The following is a 24,490-nucleotide window of genomic DNA, read 5'->3' as shown; positions in this document are numbered from 1 at the left end:
GGCAAAAGTAGTTAGAGTGTGTCTGTGTATGCACACATTTTTATTTATTTATTATGATCGTAGATCAGCCAAGCTTGGCATGCAGAGTCATCAGGGCATCCACGTGAAATAAAATTCCAGAGCAGCAAAATAGGCTGATTTCAACAATAACTGTAATTAATACAAATAAAAACACGTAATCAGCTGCCCCCTTGTTAAACACGCCAAGGTGCAAAATCTGGCCACCTTAAAGGTGGTTTTGTTGGAACAATCTGAGTGGATGAGGGACACTATCATAGCTACCTGATAGCACCAGCCTAGCCTAATATCACCAGAGACTGGAATCTAAGCAGGGTCAGCCCTGGTTAGACCACCAAGGAAATCCAGGGTTGCTATGTAGAGGAAGGCCAAAGCAAAACCACCTCTGCTCTTCTCTTGCCTGGAAAATTCCCTGGTCCTGGGGTCGCTATGAGTCAGCTGAGACTCAACAGCACACAACTATTATTATAAACTTATAATTCACTTTAGATTTTGGAGATATCTGTATTGGCAAACAGACAGAGACCCAAGTCCTTTTGCATCCGTGAAGTTCAAGCAGTTTAGCTCCTGGGGCAGATTACGCCCATTTTTGGTTTTACTTTTTTGTCAGACACCATACAGCCATTGATATAATGACTCTATGAAACGACAAATCCAGCGTGTTGAAGGGCTGATTGGCGTCGAGTCATTCTTGAACGTTCTAATCCTTCTTTTGCTCTTCCAGTGGCAGGAAAGGTATGGAAATGGTTTTGGAAAATATTTTCAGCACAAACCGTTTCCTGTTTCCCTCCACCTAGCTTCTATAAACAGAGCCGGGAGATTATTTCCTCTGGCTTACCTGCGTCACTAATACGTGCCTTCAAATGAAAAAAAAATTAATCCCCTCTTTCTACGCTTTCCGTTAGCTCAGACAATGAATGAGGCAGCGCAGGAAACCCAGTGACAAACTGTAGTCAGAAAGAAGCTCACGCTGCCTTCATTTATGCATGCTTTCCGACCAAAAATCCTCTTTATCCCACCAATTTAACCTCCCCTTTTGTGCAAAAAGGGTATGCAAACCCATGTACCCCTCCAGAACATTACTTCCACTGTCCTTTTATTCCCCGGGAGGCATTTAAACTAAAGCAGCATCAAGCGCAAATAATTCCACTTTCGGGTAATGGGTGTATGCAAAACCCTAAACTCCCTCTCTCTCTAGCAGGGACCATCCTGTAAGTTGCAGGCAGGAATTCAACAGGGGCAGCTTCCCCCATCCTTGCAGCTGACATGCTGTGTGTGGGGGAGGAGCTGATCCCTTGCCCGACCACACACTTGTTTGCACTTTCACACATGCTGAATAATGCACTTTAGCAATAGTTTGTAAGAGGATTTTGCCATTTCACCCAGTAAAATCCAGCTGCAAAGGGGACTTATTATTCAGCGTATGTGTATTATTCAGCGTGTGTGGACACAAGAGCCCTGCCAGGAACACAAACCGGCAGATGGAGAAAACGCCCACGGCCAAACTCTGGGGAATTAAAGAAATCTGCTGCAAAAAAATCATATATAAAGAAACATTTAATTTTCATGTTTAAAAATGTTAAAAGAAATATATAATTAGAATTTCTTTTTAGTACACATATCCGCACACACACACACACACGTACATTATGCATCACAAGCCTAGTTTTTCAACACTGTTTAGTAGACTGTTTATGACGGCAGCCCCTCAGAAAGCGCACCAGGCTTCACAGCCCTACATGGTATGACTCTCCTGGAGACACTGGAAAGGAGTTGGCATGGCAACCCTGGCCAGGTTCCACCTGCATCCTCTGCAGCCGCCATACCTCCACCTAGCGGCAGGGAGAGAGTTTCTTCCTGTAAGCAGATCCTTCATTGTGTCTAAATCTCTGCTAAGTGTGCGTTTGAGGCTTTGGAGCAAGACTGCGCTTAAAAAAAAAAAAGAATAAATCCATTCTTCCCTTCCCATCCCACTCAATATAGCCCAGCTGAGACGTTGAGCAATCTCGCAAGACTGCCGTTCTGAAGAATAAGAGGACCGGGGCCCTCCTCGTTTGAGAGGGTTTCCTATTTTTAATCCCAAAATGAGGGGTGGGGGGATCTTGGTTATAAAGAACTCACAGGAAAACTGTGATTGTCTGGGCAGTGGGCAGGCGGCTGCTAACAATGAATCTACCACTCCAAGATAAATGCTAAAGGGTGATATTTCATCAGCATTTCCTATCACCTCCGTTCACATTTTTATTTATTTATTATCATTTATTTTGTTTCTTGTGGTGGATAACAAGGAGGACTGTTAACGCATTACACATGAGGACCAACGTTTCCTTTAGATGGTGAGGGTGCATCTCTTAGAAAGAGGGGAACCCAACACTTCCTTAATTTGTCCACATTTTTAAACTTTTCCCACTAAAACCAAGGTGGGGTTGCCAACCTCCAGGTGGGGCCTGGGGATCTCCCAGTATTGCAACAGATCTCCAGATTACAGTTGTCATGGAAGAAATGGCTCCTTTGGAGGGTGGGGTCTATGCCATTATACCCTGCCAAGGTCCCTCCCCTCCCCAAGCTCCACCTCCAAATCTCCCAACCCAAAGTTGGCAACCCTGGGCCCAGATTCGTCATCGCCCTAGCAACAGAAGCAGCCTCCTCCCCCTCCCAGAGGAAAGATTTCTTTTTCCTGAAGAGACTATAGAAACACAGGACCTGCACAGGGTCCTGGCGAGTAGGTAAAGCAAAACATTCAACCATTACAAAACACACAGGTGTACTCTTGCCCTCTGTTGAGAAACTTTTTCTCCCCACCACCCCGGCTCATTTTGTAAAGGAGCTGAGAAACTATATTCTGGGATGGCTTAATTTTCAAGTAGCAGCCTTACGTCCCAAAAACTTCCCAAAGAAATCAACGTAAGCAAATTCCAAGTTAGTATTCAGTACATGGTGGTTGCTAGAAGAGCTGGTTTTTATATGCTGAATTTCTCTACCACTTAAGGAAGAATCAAACCAGCTTACAATCTTCTTTCCTTCCCCTCCCCACAACAGACACCCTGTGAGGTAGGTGGGGCTGAGAGAGCTGTGACTAGCCCAAGGTCACCCAGTTGGCTTCATGTGTAGGAGTGGGGAAACAAATCCAGTTCACCAGATCAGCATCTGCCGCTCATGTGTAGGAGTGGGAATCGAACCCGGATCTCCAGATTGAGTCCACTGCTCCAAACCACTGCTCTTAACCACTTCACAATTCTGACCTTGATGGACTGATTCAGTATAAGGCAGCTTCATGCGTACACAGCTACACTGGTCCCAAGAGTATTCAAAGGACAGATTATACAAGATGGTGTAACTCCTAGTAATGGACCACAGTGGTAGAAGAGCAGGCAAACTGTCAGGTTTCACAGAGCTCTTCGTCTCCTCAGGAGGAAGAGTGCTCTGAAACTTGCAAGATCAGCTCCACCTTCTAGCCCAAGGACCATTCATGTCCTGGGACCTAGAGTAAGTCATATTCTGAACAGAAAGCTGGCATCTCTGGAAAGGTGCTGGGCTCCTGCCAAGGTTTATGTACCGGGAACTAAACCAGGTTAGATTTCAGAACATTCATAACACAATTAAAGGCACAACATGGATGTGTAAATTGCTGAGCCGGTTGGAAAATCCAGCTGAACAGCTCTGATATCTGCCACAGACTAAGTCTTGTGGCATCTAAGTTTGCAACAGTACAAGTATCCACATTTGGGGGGAGGGGAACTGCTTCAGAAATTCATACCGCATTAACACACTGTCTCCTTAAGCAGACTTTTTTTTAAAAAAATGCTTCTGTTTTAGGCTTCTTGGTAAGCATAAAAAACAAGAATCGTTCTTTCGTTTCCTCCTGCTTTTCAAGAGTGAGTCCAGCAACACAACAGATATATTTCTTCCAGCAAACCCCAGTTAGCGTGTTTCACTGGAGGAAGGGGGTGCTACTGCGCTTTTAACCACTGCCTGATGGGCAGAAATCAGAAGTCCACGCTTGCCACGAAGATAAACATCATTATCAGCAATGTTTGCAAAGCAAATTGCAGCTAAAAGGGTACAAGAGGAGGAGCTAGTGAAGCAGTTGGCAACCGCACAACTTGGAGGTCACGCCCAACAGAGCACAGTACGTTGTCTCGCCGTTAACAGAAAGGCCACTTCTATATAACATCTCTTTACTGATCTCCCTTGTTAACCCCGCCCCCCGCCGCCACGACCACCAAGGCTGCCCATAAGAACACACAGACACCCCCATTTGCCTCATCTGCTAGGGTAAGAAAACCACCTCCGGAACCGGACACAAAAGCATTACAAGTTTGCGGTCAAACTTATTGCAAGCCCAGCTTTTCAAATTGATTGCAAACCTCTTAAGCCCAAAAGAGAATGAAGGGAACATGCATGTTGAAGTATGTCTACACGCCCCCCCCCCCCAGAAGAAGAGCTGGTTTTTATATGCCGACTCTCTATCACTTAAGGGAGAATCAAACCGGCTTACAATCACCTTCCCTTCCCTTCCCCACAACAGACACCCTGTGAGGCAAGCGGGGCTGAGAGAGCTCTAAGACAACTGTGACTAGCCCAAGGTCAGCCACTGATTACTAAACAAAAAACTACATGCAAACAAAGCCCACAAATGTGGACTTTTAAAAAAGGTGTACAGTCATGCTGCAGTTTGATCTCTTCCTTTGCAGAGACTCCTGCTGATCAATTCAGCTACACTGACGTCTGAAGCCAAGAGAACAGGCCACGCCCCCTCTGCCACCCTTGATACAAGCCTGGCTATGGCCAGTCAATTGACACACACACACACACCCTTAAGAGAGGGGTATTAGATCAGGCTGCACCACACACCCCTTTTTTCCTATTAAGAGAGGGACGCACACCCCTTTCCCTCTGCCAACTGTATATCCCCATGAACACATGAATCAGACCCTTGGTCCATCCAGGACAGTATTGTCCGCTCAGACTGGCAGCGGCTCTCCAGAGTTTCAGGCACCAGTCTCTCACATCTCCTATTGTGCGACCCTTTAACCGGAGATGCCAGGGATTGAACCTGGGACCTTCTGCACGCCGACCAGATGCTCTACCACTGAGCCACAACCCCTCCCACAGACATAGTTATTCCCTCTTACAACTACATACCCCTCTGCACACTTCTTTCCTCCTCCTCCTCTCCTTCGCAGGCCCCCCACCCCAGCTCAAAAAAAGTGCCGCAAAAGTGCCGCACGTGCGCTACCCACCCCCAAAAGTCGCTCGGAGCTTCTCAGGCTGGCAGAAGCGCCCACTTTTGCCCGCGCACGCCAAGCGGTGCCATGCCGAAGCTTCCTCCTGCCTTCCCCCGCCCGCACAGGCAGAGCAGGGCCAGCCGGATTGCGAAGACACTCTTGAGAAGAGAACATTCCGTTCCCGCAGCAGTGGCGCACGTGACGGGAGCGGTGGTTAGCCGCCTTCAGCGGTGTCTTGGGCGGTGCCTCGACATGCCAGCCGTGGCCAGGCAAAGAGCAAAGCCTCTGTTCTCTCTCCCCCCCCCCCATGCAAGAAGGGCACAAGTGGGGGGGTTTCTCTAAAAAGGCCCTGGCCAAGGACCGCACTCACCGGTGGCAGGAGGAAGACAGCGGGAGGGGTGTGCTTAGCCGATGCACGCCTGGGACGGGGATAAATGCTCTCCCGAGCCTCTTGACCAGCTGGTGGGGGGGGCTCCGTCACTGATCCAATACATCCTCCCGGGGGCCAGCCTGGAGAGACGAGGATGGGGGGGGGCACGATGTGCAGACGACCGACCGAGGAGCGGCAGCAGACGGCGGAGCCTCCTTAGCCTGCCCTGTTCAGGAGCATCTGCCTGTCGAGGAGGTGGGCGGGCAAAGGCTGGCCCCGTTGTATAACCGGCGGGGCGGAGCAGCCGTGGCCCAGAGCCCACTGATGTCAGAGCGGCCCCCCCTTCCCTGCCTTACACACCCCGCACGTGTACCATGATGCTGCCACCAGCGGTTCCGGGAAGGCCGCCATTGGCCGGCAGGCTGAGCCAATCGGGCGGCGGCGTTCAGACTGCATAATCGGCAGCCGAAGCTTTGCCATTCACGGGGGGGGGGGGGGAGGTTTGACCGGAAGTTGGATTCCCATGCCAACGGGGGGGGGGGGGGGAGGGAGGCCGGAGAACTTCGGTTGGGGGGGTATGGCTGCAAACCTCCCGGTGGGGCATGGAGACCTCCTAGAATCCCATCCTTATAATACAGAGGTCAGTTCCCCTGGAGTAAACGGCAGCTTCCGCAGATGGACTCTATGACATTGCATCTGTGCTGAGGTTAGAGGTTGCCAGCCTCCAGGTGGTGGCTGGCGATCTCCTGGGATTAGAACTGACCTCCAGGCAACAGATAATTTTCCCAGGAGAAAATGGCTACTTTGGAAGGTAGACTCTATGGCATTATACCCCAATGAGGTCCCTCCCCTACCCAGCCTCCACCACCCCCAAATCTCCAGGAATTTCTCAACCTGGAGCTAGCAACCCTACAAACGCCACCACCTCCAGGAATTTTCCTATCCAAATTTGGCAACCCTAATGGGGGATGCCAAGCCCGGTCCTTTGGCTGAGCCACCCACATGGATTCTCTAAGAAAAAACAAACAAGGACATGAATAAGCGAGCGGAACACATCGCCCTTCGCGCACAGGCGCGCACGTAAGGATAGGGCTTTGCAACATCTTCAGGACAGAGAGTTTCCACGTCTGAGAACTGGCGGGGCCTTTCTTATGTACTTATGTAGGTTCGAATGCCCACTCATGCCATGGAAGCTTGCTGGGGGCCGTTGGGCCGTGACACTCTCTCAACCTAACCTACCTCACAGGGTTGTTGTAAGGATCAAATGGAGGAGCAACGTAAGGCATTTTGGGTCCCCATTGGGGAGAAAGGTGGCTTATAAATGAATTCAATGAAGAGAAATAAGATAAATAAGGTCCCTTGTGCAAATGGAGTGTAAAGTACTTTCAATTCCTGTCCACCGATTATTACTATTTGCAAGCCTTTTTGTATATGACGGAAGCAAAAAAAATGTGGAGCGGCCCGACATGGTCCCACCTCCCCTTTTTTCCTTTGTACCTAAACAAAGAAAGGCCCTGCTGGATCAGACAAAGGTCCATCAAGTCCAGCAGTTTGTTCACACAGTGGCCAGCCAGGTGCCTCCAGGAAGCCCACAAGCAAGACGACTGCAGCAGCATTATCCTGCCTGTGTTCCACGGCACCTAATATAATATCTGAGTCTCCCAAATACTAGTTGGAGACTCTGACCCCTACACCCTTTTGCTAACACACCCCTGGTTTTATGGGTACTGCAAAGATTTGAGCTTATTTGTTTGACATCTGAAATCCGAAATCTCCAATGGTGGGCACTCTTTAAGAGAGACCACTGCAAGAGTCCAGCCGGAGAACGAGAGAGGAAAGCAACGGATGTTGTTTTCCATGCAGCTGCCCCACATTATCTATCCATGCGTCAATAGAAAGCCAGGGAGGAAAGCTGCCTGCCATCCCGCCCCCCAACCGCCAGTTCTCAGACGCAGCACACAACATTTATGCTCCCCTCACAAAAGCCGCCAGGCCTCCCACTGTGAGGGCCTTTGTCGCCGGAAACAGTGGGATCCCGGATGACTCCCCTGGTCCATTCTCTTAGCACTCATGCCCAAGCTGGGACGCATCGGCCATAATTGCATTTTCCATAGGTCCTCTGATGCGCACCCATGAGCAACAGGCGACCCCTCTGACCCCCACCCACTCGGCAGGATGGAGAGTCTTCTTCCAGTTTGGCTATTAATTAAAATGCAGGCCTATTGTCAAAGAAGGCCTTGACACCTACGAGGGTTGCCAGGTCCCCCCAGCCACTGGTGGGGTGGGGGTAGGGTTGCCATCTCCAAGCTGGAAAATTCCTGGAGATTTGGGGGGTAGAGACTGGGGAGGACAGGGACCTCAGTGGGGTGCAATGCCAGAGAGCCCACCCTCCAAAGCATCCATTTTCTTCAGGGGACCTGATCTCTGTTGTCTAGAGATGAACTATAATTCTGGGGGATCCCCAGGTCCCACCTGGAGACTGGCATCCCCAAAACCTACTCCCCCAGACGGCATATAAGCAGGGCATATAAGTAGGGTAGGCAGCATTTCTGGTCCTGCAGAAACCTACCAGACCACAAAACTGTCAAAATGACGTAAATGTACACGTTTTGCATTTATTTATATCCCACTTTTCTCCCCTGTTGGTATTCAAAGTGGCTTAAAACGTCATTCTCCCCTCTTCCATTTTCTCACAACAACAACCCTGTGAGGTAAGCCAGGCTGAGAGAGTTTGTGACAGGCCCTAGGTAATCCAGCAAGCTTCCATGGCAAAAGTGGGGATTCAAACCCAGGTCACTCAGGGCCCTAGTGTGCCACTGTATGCACCATGCCACAATGATTCTCATATTTTGCTTTTTTTTTCTTTTTTTTTTTTTTAAGACAGGCAGCTGCCAGAAGCATTAATTTCACAGAACTCCTCAGCAGGTACGAAGAAAAAACAGCAGTTTCTCCGACCTGTATGAAATACGGCTTAGGGTGGTTGAGTCACGGCTACTTCTTGGTTCCAGAATACTCACACATGTTCATGCCAAACAAGGCAGGAAGCATCCGTGGCAAAATAAACTCGCAACAGACGGGAGTCAAGGAGGGGCGAAAAATAAATTTCGCATAGTGATGGGAGGGAGAAAAGTATAAGCCTTCTCCAATCCCCCAGTATCATGCAGAAGTAATGATCCTATTGATCCCACGTTTGAACTGTCATTTTGAATTGGTTTGTCATTCCTGCCCTCGAATCCCCAGGGGAACTGCAGGCATCTCCAACAGAAGACTCTCAAACGTTCACCAAATAAACACAGCGATTCTGATATTCCCCCGTAGGAAACCGTGTTGGTTAAAGGGACTGCAGACAAATAAGCCGGAAAGAGCCCCAAGGCACGAGGCAAATGAGCTTTTATATTAAGCGGCAGATTCATCCTGGAAAAGAGGTCTCCGTGCATAACGAAGAGTGGCAATGACCAGGCCCCAGGCCCTGAGATCAGGCTGCCTACAGATTCATCCTGGAAAAGAGGTCTCCGTGCATAATGAAGAGTGGCGATGACCAGGCCCCAGGCCCTGAGATACAGGCTGCCTAATTTCTGTGAAATTAATAAAAAAAAAACCACAATTGCAGAGTTTTGCAGAGAAAGGGGGAAGCAGCCCACAAAAGTGCACAAGTTAGGATCCTCTGCAACGGTGATGCAGGATTGGAGCTCTGACAGAGTCTCCAACCCCTTACGAACATATTGAACAAAACACACGGGCTGATTAAAGGGAGACCAAGTATCAGATAGGTTGGTTGGCCTGTTTGCCTATGGCGAGTAAGAATTGCCCCCAGGTAACTGCTCAGGGATTCTTTACAGAAATTAATTCTGTTTTTTCTGTCCTTTCAAATGACTAACATGGATACGTTTGAGTAGGCAGGTCAGTAAAAAATATTTTTTAGCTAGTAACTTTAGGGCCTATTTGAAAGGCCACAAAGATTCATTCTGTGGGTTCCTTCTGCGTTGCAGTGCGGTGGTACAACTTTTAGAAGTGTTAATTATACAGCCCCAAAGTGTACTGAAGTGCATGGTGTGGGTAATTCTTTTGAACTCACCAGAGGGCACTGTTGTTTGCTTTAATTATGTAGAAAACCTTATTAAAAGAGAGGAGCAAAATGAAAGTCCTTTGAAAATGGCAAAGGGAAGAAAGCTAGTGCTAATATGTGTGCAACCACTAATCCAACTTCACTATGACTGGTCTCCCACATCAGTTTTCAACACTGATTCCACACCCTACCTAAGTAAAAAGGACGCAGGTTTGGTACATTCACACGCATGCACTCCAAAAGCACCACACCTCCGATAAATGAGAATCTTATATTAACTATCCCGATAGTGACGTAACCAAAATATACTCAAAACATGGAGAGGAGGAGTCAGAAGAGAGAGTCGTTCATTCTTATCCCAAAATAGCCAGAAGACAAACAACCCACTTACATACACACTCTCCCACAAGCACCCCTCCTGGGCCTTGCTCAGAGGACGCTGACCCGGCCTCCTAGGCAGCCAGAGATCAGTGCGAGCAGGTCTCTCTCGCGAGCTCGAGAGGATGCACGTTTTCTCGACCCAGGCATCTGCCGCCTGTCGGGGTGGGGAGCGTACCCCCAGGGCGAAAGGGGGCCCAGATCAAAAGAGACTTTTTGGTTGCACGGACAGAGGAGGAAAGATGGACCAGCATTGTGCCAGGGAAGTCCCTTACATGGGGATAGCCAGAGGAAGCTTAAATACCCCTACTCTCTGCTTGGACCCTTCAGGCCCTGGGGCCAGCCCCACCTCTTGAACCCCTCTGTTTATTCTCTGAGAACATTCACTGGATCACTAATGCAGGAATACACTTCCCATACCATCCCCGTACACACACACATAAGATACCAAGCCCACCAGGGGAGACAAACTACACAGATCTCCTTTGAAGTTCTCCCTCTGAAGAGCCCATTACCTCTTGGGAGGGGGCTTATGGATAAATTTTAAGCCTCCCCCACCCCCCACCCTTCACAAAGGCCTCCAGACCCAAGAAAATGGACCCCAAGATATAAGTCCATCTTAAACCGGGAACCTGACTAGCAACCAGCTTCCCTGCAACAACAAAGCAGAGAATCTAGGGACTAGTGCCTGCAGTCCAGTAGCCAGGGTTGCCAAGTCCAGGTTGGGAAAATCCTGGAGATTTGGGGGTGGAGATAGGGTTGCCAGGTCCCTCTTCGCCACCGGTGGGAGGTTTTTAGGGCAGAACCTGAGGAGGGCGGGGTTTGGGGAGGGGAGGGACTTCAATGCCATACAGTCCAACTGCCAAAGCGGCCATTTTCTACCGGTGAACTGATCTCTCTCGGCTGGAGATCAGTTGTAATAGCAGATCTCCAGCTGCTACCTGGAAGTTAGCAACCCTAGGTGGAGAGATGAGGGATCTCAGCAGTGTCTAATAACACACAGCCCACCCTCCAAAGCCATTTCCTCCAGGGGGAGAGATCTCTGTCATCTAGAGATCAGCTGCAACCCTCCAGGCCCCACCTGGAGGTTGGCAACACTACCCAGCAATGCCCCCCCCCCCGCCCTCAGCCTGTAATCAGAGCCTGTGTTGGCTGCCGGTGAGTATGGGCCACATTCTTTCCATAACCAGGTCATCTGATCAGGCCGCCAGTTGCAGCCATCTCTTATGTAACACCTCCCAGCCCGGCTCACACGGGCCAGACTGTGTTGTGTTGTACAACCCTCGCCCCCCGCTGGGAGAAGGCGGAGCATCTGCCACAAGCCCCTCCCCTCCCTCCCTCTCACCCGCCTGCCTGCATGCATGTTGGGTTACTAAGGGTAGGTTATTTCCACACCGCCAGCCGCAGGAACAAGAGGCGGCGGCCCATAAAAGGCAGACGGGAACATAGTGTTCTTCTGGCGCCTGCCAACTCCTTTCTTTCCACGGAAAACAAGCTAATTTTGCTCTTCAAACAAGACAGGCGCAAGATAATAGCGAGCCAGCCTCCGAGCGACAAAAAGCAAACAGAACGAAGCCCGGGCTGGAAGGCACAGGGGAATGGCGAGGAGGCTCAGATGCCAGTTCTTTTTTTAGGGGAGGGGGAGGACATTAACACCCACCCATTACTGCATTCATCTCAGTGGGTGACTGCAAAAACGTCCCTGAGAAAGGGGGGGGTGGAAGGCCTGAAGCAATCTGCAGTAGGTGCTCAAAGCATAAAGGAAGGGTGTGCATATTGGGACGGGGGGGGGGGGAGAGAGATTGAGAGATGGCCAAGGATGCTGGCAAGAGGTGGGAGCCCCTTCCCCAAGGCTGTGGGTTTGAATCCTCCTTCCAGTAGCGCTAGGCTGGTTTTCAGGTCCAACCACTTGTCTGCGTGTGTGTGTAGTAATGAACAGGGTTGCACCTCCTGACGTTTTGCCCTCCCATTTGCAAGAAATTCTGCGGCTGCCTCTCCAAAACTGACTACGAGGGTTTCCAGTGACACCCCCCTCCTAAGGTTGCTACTAGCAAGAGTAGGGTTGCTAATAGCAAGAGGTCTCCAGCCTCCCCAATAACCTCTTGCTATTACAACTGATCTCCAGCCAATAGAGAGCAGTTCACCTAGAGAAAATGGCCGCGTTGGCCATTGGACTCTATGGCATTGAAGTCCCTCCCCAACCCAAACCCCGCCTTCCTCAGGCTCTGCCCCAAAAACCTCCCACTGTTGGCAAAGAGGGACCTGGCAACCCTCCCCGCAAGTCAAGCAGCTGAAGCTCCTGTCCCTCACAGCAAAAGGCCTTGCTAGAAGAATTAAAGACACACACACCGCCCCCTTTCTTTACATCACCAGCAGTGGGGATGTGTTTTGGGGTGCCCCTTCATGCACCCAACCCCAAAAGCAGTATTTCCCGATAGGATCTGGGAGACCCAGGTTCGAATCCCTGCTCTGCCATGGTTGCTCACTGGGTGGCCTTGGGCCAGAAACACACCCTCAGCCTAACCTACCTCACAGGGTTGTTGTGAGGATAAATGGAGGCAAATGCTTTAAGCCACCTTGGGGGGGAAAGGTGGGGTATAAGATGAAGTAAATAAATAATAACAATGGTATTTCAGACGGTTCAGTGCTGTGCTTCCGCATTCTCTGGTTATCCAAGACTGCTGCCCTCTGCTGGCAACGCCCAGCCTTGCCCAGGAATGCCGCCCTGGCAGCTTGTTTCTGCAAGAGTGCCTCGCCCAGTATGTTCCAGAACAGCAGAACTGTGGCAGAACCTTGGAGGGGAAGTAGTACTCAGCAAGGGAGGCTGGGAAACAGGGCTCCACACGTGGCCAAACACTCCACGTACACACCCCAGGACACTGCCGGCGGAGAAAATGGCACCCAGGTCCTGAGTCACTACAGTTCCACCCAGCCTCCCCAATAACCTTTCCTCTACTGTACAGCCAGGACATTCTGATTGCTTCTGTGAAGTCAACAGAGCTGCTAAAAGGAGGGAAGTGGGAAGAAATCTCCATTTTTCCAGGCTGCAGTGTCTGCTGATGATTTCACTCCGCGATGCCAGAATAAGGCACAGCAGACGTGTGAAGCCCACCCTGCTTTTCCGGATACCGTTTCCACCAGCTCAGAACCTTTTTCCCCCCTCTCCACCAGAGACGATTCCTTAGATAGCTCAACGGCGCTCAAAGACCTTAACGTAGCCCGGAATGATTCTGCGGGAAAGTGAGGAGCTTCTCTGATCTTTGAGGCTGGTCCCGTTGGCTGATATTCCTTCCCCTCTGTCCAACCCTGTTGTCCATTAAGTTTTTAATACTTTACGAAGACCCCTTCGGAGCATCTCACCAACAAGTGTGGTCCCAGATCGAGTCCGTTCTTCAGCTCTCCCCTAACATGCCCGCTCAGATCCCAGGGAAGAAAGAAGCAGGTACCTTCAAGTGGGTCATTCCTTGGGGACCTGACTCATCACCCGCAGTAAACTTTGCAACTCTGACCCTGTGCTGGAATGCCAGTCGCGCCTTCTTCGGGAACACGGTTTAATTCCGGTTATCGGCAGTGGATAATTATAACTGATCCCCGCCAAAGGGGTCTCGGATGTTCTCGGCACTAATCTGGCCGCTCTCTGGAGCCTGCTCATCTCTGCCATCAAGAATTAAGCTTCACTTTAGCTGTCCTCTTTCCGTCACACATTCTGTCCCAACCATCTGCCTGGTCCAGCAGCAAACGTCACGTACTGAAGCACTTGCCCGATCTCTCCACTCCATCTGACTGGCTTTCTGGGTCATCCAATGACGGAGGAATCATCGTTTCTTGTGGGAGGGAGGGAGTTTCATTCACAAGTCGGGACGACACACGCAGCTTACATATCCAAGACCTTTCACCTTCTGCTCTGGAAGAGCCTCGATTGCCCACCGAAGTTGGGCTCTATCTACCCAGCTATTTTTTCTGGTCTTGATTTTTCTTCCTTTGGGAAAGGGCTTCCCCTCGGAGGATACTCCGGTACCACCATCGCGCTGGACTTTCCTACCGGTGAATACAACTCATCCTCAGCTGACAGAAAAGGAGGCACAAAAGGGTAACCCAGAAGCTGAACGGGAGGGGGAGCTGGACACCTGTCACAAAAGGGGATGTCGGAAAAGGAGAGAAACAATCTGTCTCACACTGTGGGAGAAAAAGATGATTGGAAAGGCGGGGAATAGACACCCCAAGCTTTTGGCCTCGCTCTAGGAATTATTTCCACAGCACACTTTAGGAAAGGGGGTTGATTCTCTGGCCCTCCCCTCCAGCAAAATGCCTCCTACAGCTTCAGAGGGACAAACAGAAGACCAAGAGGCAGGAAATCCCACATGGCTTTTTTCAGAGAGGGTGGGGGAGCATTGTGGAGGATCCGTTTGTAACATTAGTCCTGCTATCAAAGGCACTTTGGGGATCAGCCGAGGTTTATTTCTGCTTGGAGCGACAGATAATTACCGGTATTTGTCAAAGAAACTTAGTAACTGGATGTGCAAAAGAAGAGCAGGGAAACAAATTCACCACAGATGCCTAGAAAGCGAGTGGCAAGCCTCAAAGTCTCCCCACAACCCTCCCAAGTAAGAGCTCTAGCACAACCCTCTTTCAATAGCGTCTGAGCAGGAGAAGTTCCTGGCAGAGTAACTGTTGCTCTTTTCATGAGCCATGGCACACACCGATAAGGCATAAAGATAACCTGGGTCAGGTGCCAATTTCTAGGTTCCCGTAGTTAGCAGATCGCCAACTGCAACTTGCAGAATTTCCATCGACCTCACCAATAGCTGCATTTGGGGGGGCTACCCAAACAATCGATCCATTGCGCTTCTCTCTTTCTCTGTCAAAATGCTAACTTGCATTTCCTTTGTCAGGGCAGACAAAATCGATGGCTTTAAAAGGGGATTAGGCAGATGCACAGAGGAGAGGTCACACGAAGCTAGCTGCCTTCTACTGAATCAGACCCTTGGTCCATCGAAGTCAGTATTATCTACTCAGACCAGCAGCGGCTCTCCGGGGTCTCAGGCAGGGGTCTTTCACATCACCTACTTGCCTGGTCCCTTCAACTGGAGATGCGGGCAATTGAACCTGGGACCTTCTGCATGCCAAGCAGATGCTCTACCACTGAGCCACAGCCCCTCCCATTAGTGACTCCTAGCTGTGGTGACTAAAGGGAACCTGGCCACTGTGTAAGGCAGGATGCCGGACTAGACAGACCACTTGTCTGATCCAGCAGGGCTCTTGAGATATTCTGGGTATCTCATTGTTCTAACTTTTCTTTGGCCAGCATTGCCTGTTTTGTCATTAAACTGCCTACGTGTGCACAAATCGCACCTGCTACAGAATCAGGAAAACGAAAAGGACAGCCCAAGAGCTCACTTGCCATGAGTAAGGCCACGTTCCCCTCTGACACTGGAGCAGCTCCCCACCCACAGCCCCTAAAACCCCTATCCTCGTCTCCCCCTCGCCTCGTGCACCTACCAGCTCAGATAAAGCCTAGCTCTGCGCAACGACGCAGGCGAAGCCCCGATGATATAATATGACTCACTCTTCCAAATAATATTACGTGAGCGCAAAACCCCAAGCAGCCCCCAGTGGGCCCCTCGCAAGATGCTCTCTCTTTCCTCTGCAGTTATTACATAATCCCAGCCAATAGCCGGTGCCACACAATTCCTTAGCAGCGGTTATCTAATTGCCACGCTCTTACGAAAGGCCCACGTGGGCCCATGGGCCTGCCTGGGTCTGAATCAAGCTATTTCCCCCGGGTTCCCTGCACCCACAGAAACCAGAGATACACGGCTCCGAAGAAAGAGCATTTCAGATGACAGCCACCGCTGCCATCAGTCACTCAACTCTCCTTCTGGCCTTCTGAAAGCTGCAGGAGGGGAGACGTCCACTTCTGCCCACTAGCGGCAAGCAAACCAAATAGGCGTGTTCTCCAGGCCTCAGAGGCACAGGCAGGTGGTGGATGCAACACCAAGCCGAGGAAATGCACAGGGCTGCATGACAAACACGGCAAAAAGCTCTTTCAGCTTCTACACACACAACCTCCCAGGTGTCCCTACCTGCTTGTAAACATGCACAGCCTGAGTTTTCAGGAGCCAGGCTGAAATCAACTTAAATATTGATATCACGTCAATCAGCTGAATTTTTGCAAACACGCTGCAGACCACGACCTCTTTGGCCTGCCCTATAATAATCAGCTTTTTCTGATCTAACTGTGCCCTCATTGTATTACTCTGTCTCTCGATTCACCTAAGAGAAGGCTTTTTTGCTCTCCTCTGCTTAACTGATCTCTCTCTAAAGAAACACACACACCGACACAAATCTCCCCTTCTGCACTTCTGGCCCAAGTCCCCCACTCCCCACGAAAGCAGAACTCACTACAGGCCTTTCAACAGACCCTGAACCCAGCAGAGAAGAGATCCCAAACGATATAGCCCAGAAGCAGTATAGTCCTGCTGTCTGGCATAGCCACCCCATACTCACCCCTAGCTACCTTTCCACTCTTTCCCCACCAGAGCCCTCTTCCTAGATACCTTAGAATGCACTATTATTAATACTATTATTATTTACAAAAATTGTATCCCACCTTTCTGCCCTAACGTACCCTTCTTCAACACCATCTCCCCTTCCTCAACAGCATCCCAACTTGAGTCCTTCATCTTGCCTGAAGTTTCTTTTGCCAAACTGATCTCCGGAATTTCCGTGCATCTGCCCCCCCCCAAAAAAAATTTCTTCCCTGGCTCCCCCAGCCTGAATTTCTGGCATCATCCAAATACCTCTCCCACCCACCTCCGCTGTTGCTTTCTGAAACCAGACTGCTGAATGATTAAACACACGCCTCCTCCAAAAAATGATCTCAGCTCTTCTTTTTTTATGAGAGTCATGACGCTTTATAGAAAGAGACAAATTAAAAGGGGGTTGTTCACTGATGTATTTATCAAAAGGGCAAATGGAATGTTTAATAAAACCAAACTGTTCAAACTGAAATAGCACAGACTCCTCACATGTACATTCACACATGAAAACCAGCATCCATTAGTAAAATTAATGTAATATGCATTTGAATTGGAGAGGGGGGAAAGGACTTTGAAAATATCAGCCTGAAACCGCCAGACATAAACCCAACCTATGCCCCCACCTTTCCCCCAATTCCACTTCAGTCCCCATTCTCTGTGGCTAAGCTACCCAGATCAACCAACTTCCCCTCTCCAGCCTCCATCCCATTCATCCCACCCAACCCCCCACCATTTAATCCTCTTTTCTTTTTTCTCAGAGGCCACATTTAGCTCTGTTTCTTCAATCTCCCAAGCTCATTTGGCCTCCTGTAGTCCCTCTTGCCTTTTCCTTCCCATCCCATCTCTTTACCACCCACCCAATCCCCCCACCCTGTTCATGTTCAGACTGTTTCTCCTTTTGAACCTCCACAACCCAAATTCTCATCTTTCTAACTCTAGGATCCCCAAGTACCCTTCCTACCCTGACGCACCCCCTCCCTATCAACCTCCAATATCCTCTTTAAGAACATAAGAAAGGCCCTGCTGGATCAGACCAAGGCCCATCAAGTCCAGCAGTCTGTTCACACAGTGGCCAACCAGGTGCCTCTAGGAAGCCACTAACAAGACGAGTGCAGCAGCACCATCCTGCCTGTTCCACCAAACCCAAAATATTCTTACCCCTGCCCCAAAGCCTTCCCTTCCCAATTTCTCCCAATATCCCCCCTTTAAATCCCCACTCCTTTGCTCAAACCCCCCTTCTCAACATGTGTCATGTTCATACTTATGCTTTGCTTCCATTCTGTTTTTAGATTTCTGCCACCCGAATTCATTTCTGATTGATTCCCCAACCCTAATTATATTGTATTGTTTATTGAATGGCCCATCCTGTCGATTGTATTGGCTCACTCCGTGTAATCTGCCTTGAGCCCAAATGAGAAAAGTGAGACTACAAATGACATGAATAAACAAATAAAATTAAGCCCCAATCTAGAATTTCTCTCAGAGAACCCCTCCCCTATTCCCTGTAACCCCACACCCCCTTCTAACACTCTCCAGCTCCCTTCCATTTCTACCCCCTTAATATAGAATTGGAAGGGACTACCAGGGCCATCTAGTCCAACCCCCTGCACAATGCAGGAAATGCACAACTACCCCCCCACACACACACACACCACCACCACCCCCAGTGACCCCTACTCCATGCCCAGAAGATGGCCAAGATGCCCTCCCTCTCATGATCTGCCTACGGTCATAGAATCAGCACTGCTGACAGATGGCCATCTAGCCTCTGCCTACCCCCAACTAATTCCAGACTTCTTCCCAAATCCCCTCCCTTCAGTGACTCCCCATCTTCTGCCTCCCCTTCCTCAAAATCCACCCAAGCTCCCCCTTTGTCACCCTGGCTGCCATCCACCTTCCCCCAATGGCCTCCATTATCCCCACTTCTCTGCCGCCACCCAAGACTTTCCCCTCCGCCATTTTGCCCCCCCCTTGGACCCCAAAGTCTCCACCCCACCCCAACTGCCCTCCCTGGTCCCACCTCATCAGTGATCCTCTTTCCTCAAGCCTTCCTGTGCTGCCCAATCACCGCCCTCCAGGATCCTATTTCTGCCCTACCAGGTCCCTCCTTCACCCCCCCCCCCTCATCACCAAGCTCCTCTTACTTTGACGACTGACCCACTTGCGCGACCCTCCACTCAGCCCAAGAGGCCGACCGCGCGCGATCCGCTTCGGCACCATGCACCCGTTTGCGTGAGTTGGGCGATTGTCGGACACGCCCCCCTTCTCGGGCCTTCCCATTGGCCGGCCCCGTGACCGCTCTCCGCTCCCTCCTTTCCGCCGACTCCCATTGGACGCTCATTCCCGGACGTCATTCCCCGGTTGCCGCATCATTGGTCACCCAGCCCCACAACATGCACAGAGACGCGTGAAGCGAAGCCTGTCCGTGGGTAGGTGCGCCCCCCCCAGCGCTCGACGCCTGTCAGCCTATGCCCGCATCGGATTGGCTGGCTGAGCGGCAGCATGCTACGCTTCGCGTGCTCTGGCCGCGCCCTACCCCTACCCCTATTGGCTGTGCCTTCGGAGCCGGCTCCCTATTGGCTCTCTGAGGCCCGGCCCCCTGCAGAAGGAAACACACGTGCGGCGAAGATCACGAGGCCGCTGCTGCTGTGTGTGTTTACAGGCGGCGGAGTGCGCGCGAGGGGCGGGGCGAGAGCGCGGGTGGGCGGGGCCTCGGCTGGAAAGCCGTTGGGGCCGCGGAGGAGGGGCTTAGCTGGCTCTGAGGAACTTTTAAGAAAAAGTTTTCCTCAGATCATGAAACAACATTTTAAAATTATATTTATCCTGTGAATAATATAGCTTTAAAACAATTGTAACAATTTATAAGCCATTAAAGGTTTATGAATGAATAATATAGCTTTAAAATGCCACAAGTTTGTTATCGGAATTTATAGGAAACTGTTGCTTATATAACACAATTGTTATCAAGGGATTATAAAGCATCAAATGCGTAGAGCATGACATACACGGAATATAATATGCCGCACACACGCACTTAGCTGTATTCCTGCCTATACACAGATAAGGAGCATTGTTTATTTTCTTTAAAGCATTTTAATGCCGCCTCGACCCAATTGGGATCCGCAAGGTGGAAGACGAGAACATTTAAACAATTAAAAATAAAGTAAAAAATTGCAATTATAAAATTCAATCTGAAGCACTTAACACTAGAAGGGGGGGGGGCGACAAACATTGGGAGCATGCCAGGTGAAACAAAACAAAAAGGTCCACACTACACATTTGTCCATATAAAACATGTGTTTTATACAGATGTTTAATACAGAAAAATACCCCCAACCCTGGTTTATGCTTCAATTAATCCATTAAATCAAATGTGTGGACTTTCATAGAGCATGCATATATTTAATGTATTAGGAGAGGGGCTGTGGCTCAGTGGTAGAGCATCTGCTTGGCACGCAGAAGGTCCCAGGTTCAATCCCCGGCATCTCCAGTTCAAGGGACAAGGGAAGTAGGTGATGTGAAAGACCCCTGCCTGAGACCCTGGAGAGCCGCTGCCGGTCTGAGTGGACAATACTGACTTTGATGAACCAAGGGCCTGATTCAGTAGAAGGCAGCTTCATATGTTCAATTAAGTTCTAAGTAGACCGTACTGACTTTGATGGGCCTTCTGAGCGAGATGGAGTCTTGTTGTTATTATCATCATGCCAATAAAGATGACTGAAACTGAAACTGACTTTGATGGGCCAAGGGTCTGATTCAGTATAAGGCAGCTTCATGTGTGTGTGTGTGTTCATGTGTTATGCACATCTTCCACTGACAAGGCCTTTCAAAAAGCCCAACATCTACCAGATTTACTGTGCAATCCTTTGCAGAGTTACTCTAGTCTATGGGATTGCACTGTTGTTATGGTCGATGGTTGTGCTTACACCCCCAGGTACCAGGTTTGAAGATGGAGGGGGCTGGTGCATTTTAAAAGGGGTTAGAAACATCTGGGTGGCTGTTGAGGGAGGAGAGATGAAGTCAGTGGAGAGGAGAGAGGGGACCCTCCAACTCCTAAACATTCATTCATAATATTAATATGAAGTAGTTAGAGTCTTGGGCTAGGATTTGGGAGACCCCGGTTCGAATCCCCATGCTGCCATGGAAACTCGCTATGGGGGACCTTGGATCAATCATGCACACTCAGCCTAGCCTACCCCACAGGGTTGTTGTACGGATAAAGCAGAGGAGAATGATGCAAATCGCTTTGGGTCCCCACCAGTGAGAAAGGCACAGTACATACATACAAACATAGATTTGGGGCACTTGGCTGTTGATGCTTGGTCACCTCAGGCCAGTTGCACACTCTCAGCCTAACCTACCTCACAGGGTTGTTGTGAGGATAAAGTGGAGATGAGGGAAATGATGTCAGCTGCTTTGGGTTCCCATTGGGCAGATAGGTGGGGTATCAATAAAGCAAATAAATAATAATAAATAATATCTATAGAAAAGGCCATCCATTCAGAAACAAGGCAGGTCACGGATTCAAAAAAGAATAATCAATATCAAAACAAACTAGGGCATAAAAACAGTATAAAACAATGTTTAGTAGCTTAAAGCAGTCTTTCCAAAATAGGCTATAAGCAGACCATAAAAAGCAGCTTTAAAGAGAGGGGGGGGCATCATCCCTCACGTAAAAGCCTGGATAAAAATAAATGTTTTGGCCTGATGCCTGGAAGACAGTAAGGTGGATGAGCCTCTGGACTCATTTGCATAGACTTAACACCCTCCTCTCCCCCGCCCCGTTAAGCTCAGTAGGACTTCCTTCTGAGGAAATCTGCAGAGGACTGGAGTATTATAAGAGGCATCAGCCTGCCAGCTCCCCCTCCCCAGGTTCTTTTTATGTTTAGCCGCTGCGTCAGGCAAAAATTCAACAGGTGGAGCTTTGCCCTGACTTGGAAACAAAGAATCTCCTCAGAGTCTGTTCCGTTGCACGTGTGAAAAGCAGCAGCGTGATCTGGGAGGAACCAGGCATTCTGCACACTTATGAAGGGAGACATCGAAGGGACTTTGGGTAGCCATCCTCCAGGTGGGGATCTCCCAGGATTACGAGTTATCTCCACACTACAGAGATCCGTTCCCCTGGAGAAAATGGCTGCTTTGGGGGATGGATTCTTAGGGCAGAATACCCCACTGAGGTTCCTCCACTCCCCCAAATCTTCAGGAATTTCCCAATAAGTAGACGAGTGTCCTAAACCAAACGCATCTTTACTCCCTATGAATTTCACCAAGAGTTGCCCAGTGCAAATAAAGCAGTTTTCTGTGGTGCTGAGTTTTATCTACCCTCTGCACATCAATGTAGATGTACATGAGTAGGAAGGTTTTCCAAATCTCTCCATTAGGCTTTTCCCCCTCCTATACTGCTTCATATTTTTCCATAGGAAGATAAAAAGGCTGCGGAGACATAACCCATTTGCAACCCAAAATACTTCACACGGCATCAATATGCAACTTGTGCATCAAAATTCAAGCTTTCCATGCATTAAGTGCCTAGTCCTTAGGGCTGTAGACCTTCTTTTTGAGAGCATTGCGGCACATGTACTAGAGACCCAGAAATAATGCTTTCATATTGAGGTCAGTTCTTCTTGGGGTTGCCAGGTCTGGTTTGGGAAATACCTGAAGATTTGGGGAGGTGTTAATATGAGGGAGGATGGGGTTTGGGGGGGATCTCATCAAGGTACAATGCCAGAGAGTCCATCCTCCCAACCAGCCATTTTCTCAAGGGGAACTGATCTCTATAGTCCAGAGATCAATTGTAATACCAGGAGATCTCCAGGCCTCAACTCCAGGCAATGCTAGTTCTTCCAATAGCCAGCATGGCCCAGAATGGAAGAGAGAGCATGCCCCCCAACTTTCCTTTAGACACACATGTACACATGAAGCTGCCTTATACTGAATCAGCCCCTCGGTCAATCTAGGAAGGTATTGTCCACAGACTGGCAGCGGCTCTCCAGGGTCTCAGGCAGAGGCCTTTCTCATCGCCTACTGCCTGGTCCTTTTATGTGGAGATGCCAGGGACCAAACCTGGGATCTTCTACACACCAAGCAGATTCTCTACCACTGAGGCTGCCTTATGCTGAATCAGACCATCAGTATTGTTTACTCTAACTGGCAGCTGCTCTCCAGGGTCCCAGGCTGAGGCCTTTCACACTGCCTACTGCCTGGTCCTTTTATCTGGAGATGCCGGGGACTGAACCTGGGACCTTTGCATGCAAAACAGAGGCTCTACCACTGAGCTGTGGCCCATCCTCAAGACCTTAGGCCCTTGCTCCAAGACGCCTTCCTGCAGAGCTCACCACCTCCCTCCCTCAGCCCCACAGCATGGACTCCTGGCACAGTCAGACCCATGGCTTCACTGGGCACGTTTAACTCCTCCCACTCCCCCATGGCTCATATCCTCGACCGGGTACATGCTAGTTCCAATTTGGGGACAGGAATCCACCTGCCACAGGCATGCTCTTCCTGCTCCAGCACACGCCAAATCACAGCCTAGAAAGCTGGGTCAGCAGGTGAGGACATTTTGTTCCTGTCTGACTGGAATTATTAATAGACAGGCTCCAGGGCCTGGCTGTTCTCTCTTCCACCCACACCAGCTGGAAAAGCAGTTCTCCGGCTCCTGTGATTGGCTGGAGCCACAATGACGCTTCAGTGTGCTTTTGCCACAGTCCACACCTAGAATTATTTCACAGAGCAAAAAAGCTAGACAGAAGTCCTCACCTGAAAAAGAATGGGCGTCTACCTGATTGCACCCAGGGGCCTGCCGCTCCCTTTCACCTACACACACCTGGCTACCTTACGCCATGTACCATAAGCTAGGGGTCCCCAACATTTCTGAGCTTGTAGCACCTTTGAACCAGCATGGTGTAGAGGTTAAGAGCAGTGGTTTGGAGCATTGGACTCCGATCTGGATAACCAGATTTGATTCCCCACTCCTCCAAATGAGCGGTGGACTCTAATCTGGAGAACCGGGTTGGTTTCCCCTCTCCTACACATGAAGCCAGCTGGGTGACCTTGGGCTAGTCACAGCTCTCTTAGAGCTCTCTCAGCCCCACCTACCTCACATGAAGCTGCCTTATACTGAGAATCAGACCCTTGGACCATCAAAGTCAGTACTGTCTACTCAGACTTGCAGCAGCACTCCAGGGTCTCAGGCAGAGGTCTTTCCCATCACCTCCTTGCCTAGTCCCTTTAACTGGAGATGCCGGGGGTTGAACCTGGGATCTTCTGCATGCCAAGCAAATGCTCTACCACTGAGGCACAGCCCCACCTCACAGGATGTCTGTTGTGGGGAGAGGAAGGGAAGGTGATTATAAGCCGGTTTGATTCTTCCTTAAGTGGTAGAGTAAGTTGGCATATAGAAACCAACTCCTCTTCTTTGGAATTCTGACACAGGGCCATGGGCACAAGTCCAAAATAGCTGCCACAGGAGGCGGAGCCAACTACAAAATGTCAGAGAGCAAGGTCTAACAGTGCCTCTTCTGCCCAAAACTTTGAAGCTTTATTTAACAGGATGCCTTTTAATCTGCACAGCCAATCAGAAACCCTGCTGAGGAAAAACACCACCTAGCCCTTCTACTTTCTAAAAGCACTGGGTGGGCACCAGGAAAAGCGTTGGCCATGTTGCCCATGGACATCATGTTGGGGATCTCTGCCATAAGCAAATAGTTAGATTAAGCATGCATTTGCATTTTTAAATCCCACTTTTCTCCCCTGTTGGGATTCAAAGCCGCTGAAGACCATCATTCTCCCCTCCTACTGTTTCTCACAAATCTGTGAAGCAGACCAGGCCGAGACGGCCCCCAAGGCTACCCAGCCAGCTTCCTTGGTAGAAGCGGGGATTCGAGAAGGGGTC

This window comes from Euleptes europaea, chromosome 18 (assembly GCF_029931775.1).
Source record: "Euleptes europaea isolate rEulEur1 chromosome 18, rEulEur1.hap1, whole genome shotgun sequence".
Lineage (NCBI taxonomy): Eukaryota > Metazoa > Chordata > Lepidosauria > Squamata > Sphaerodactylidae > Euleptes > Euleptes europaea.
Note: the sequence above shows the minus strand (reverse complement) of the source record.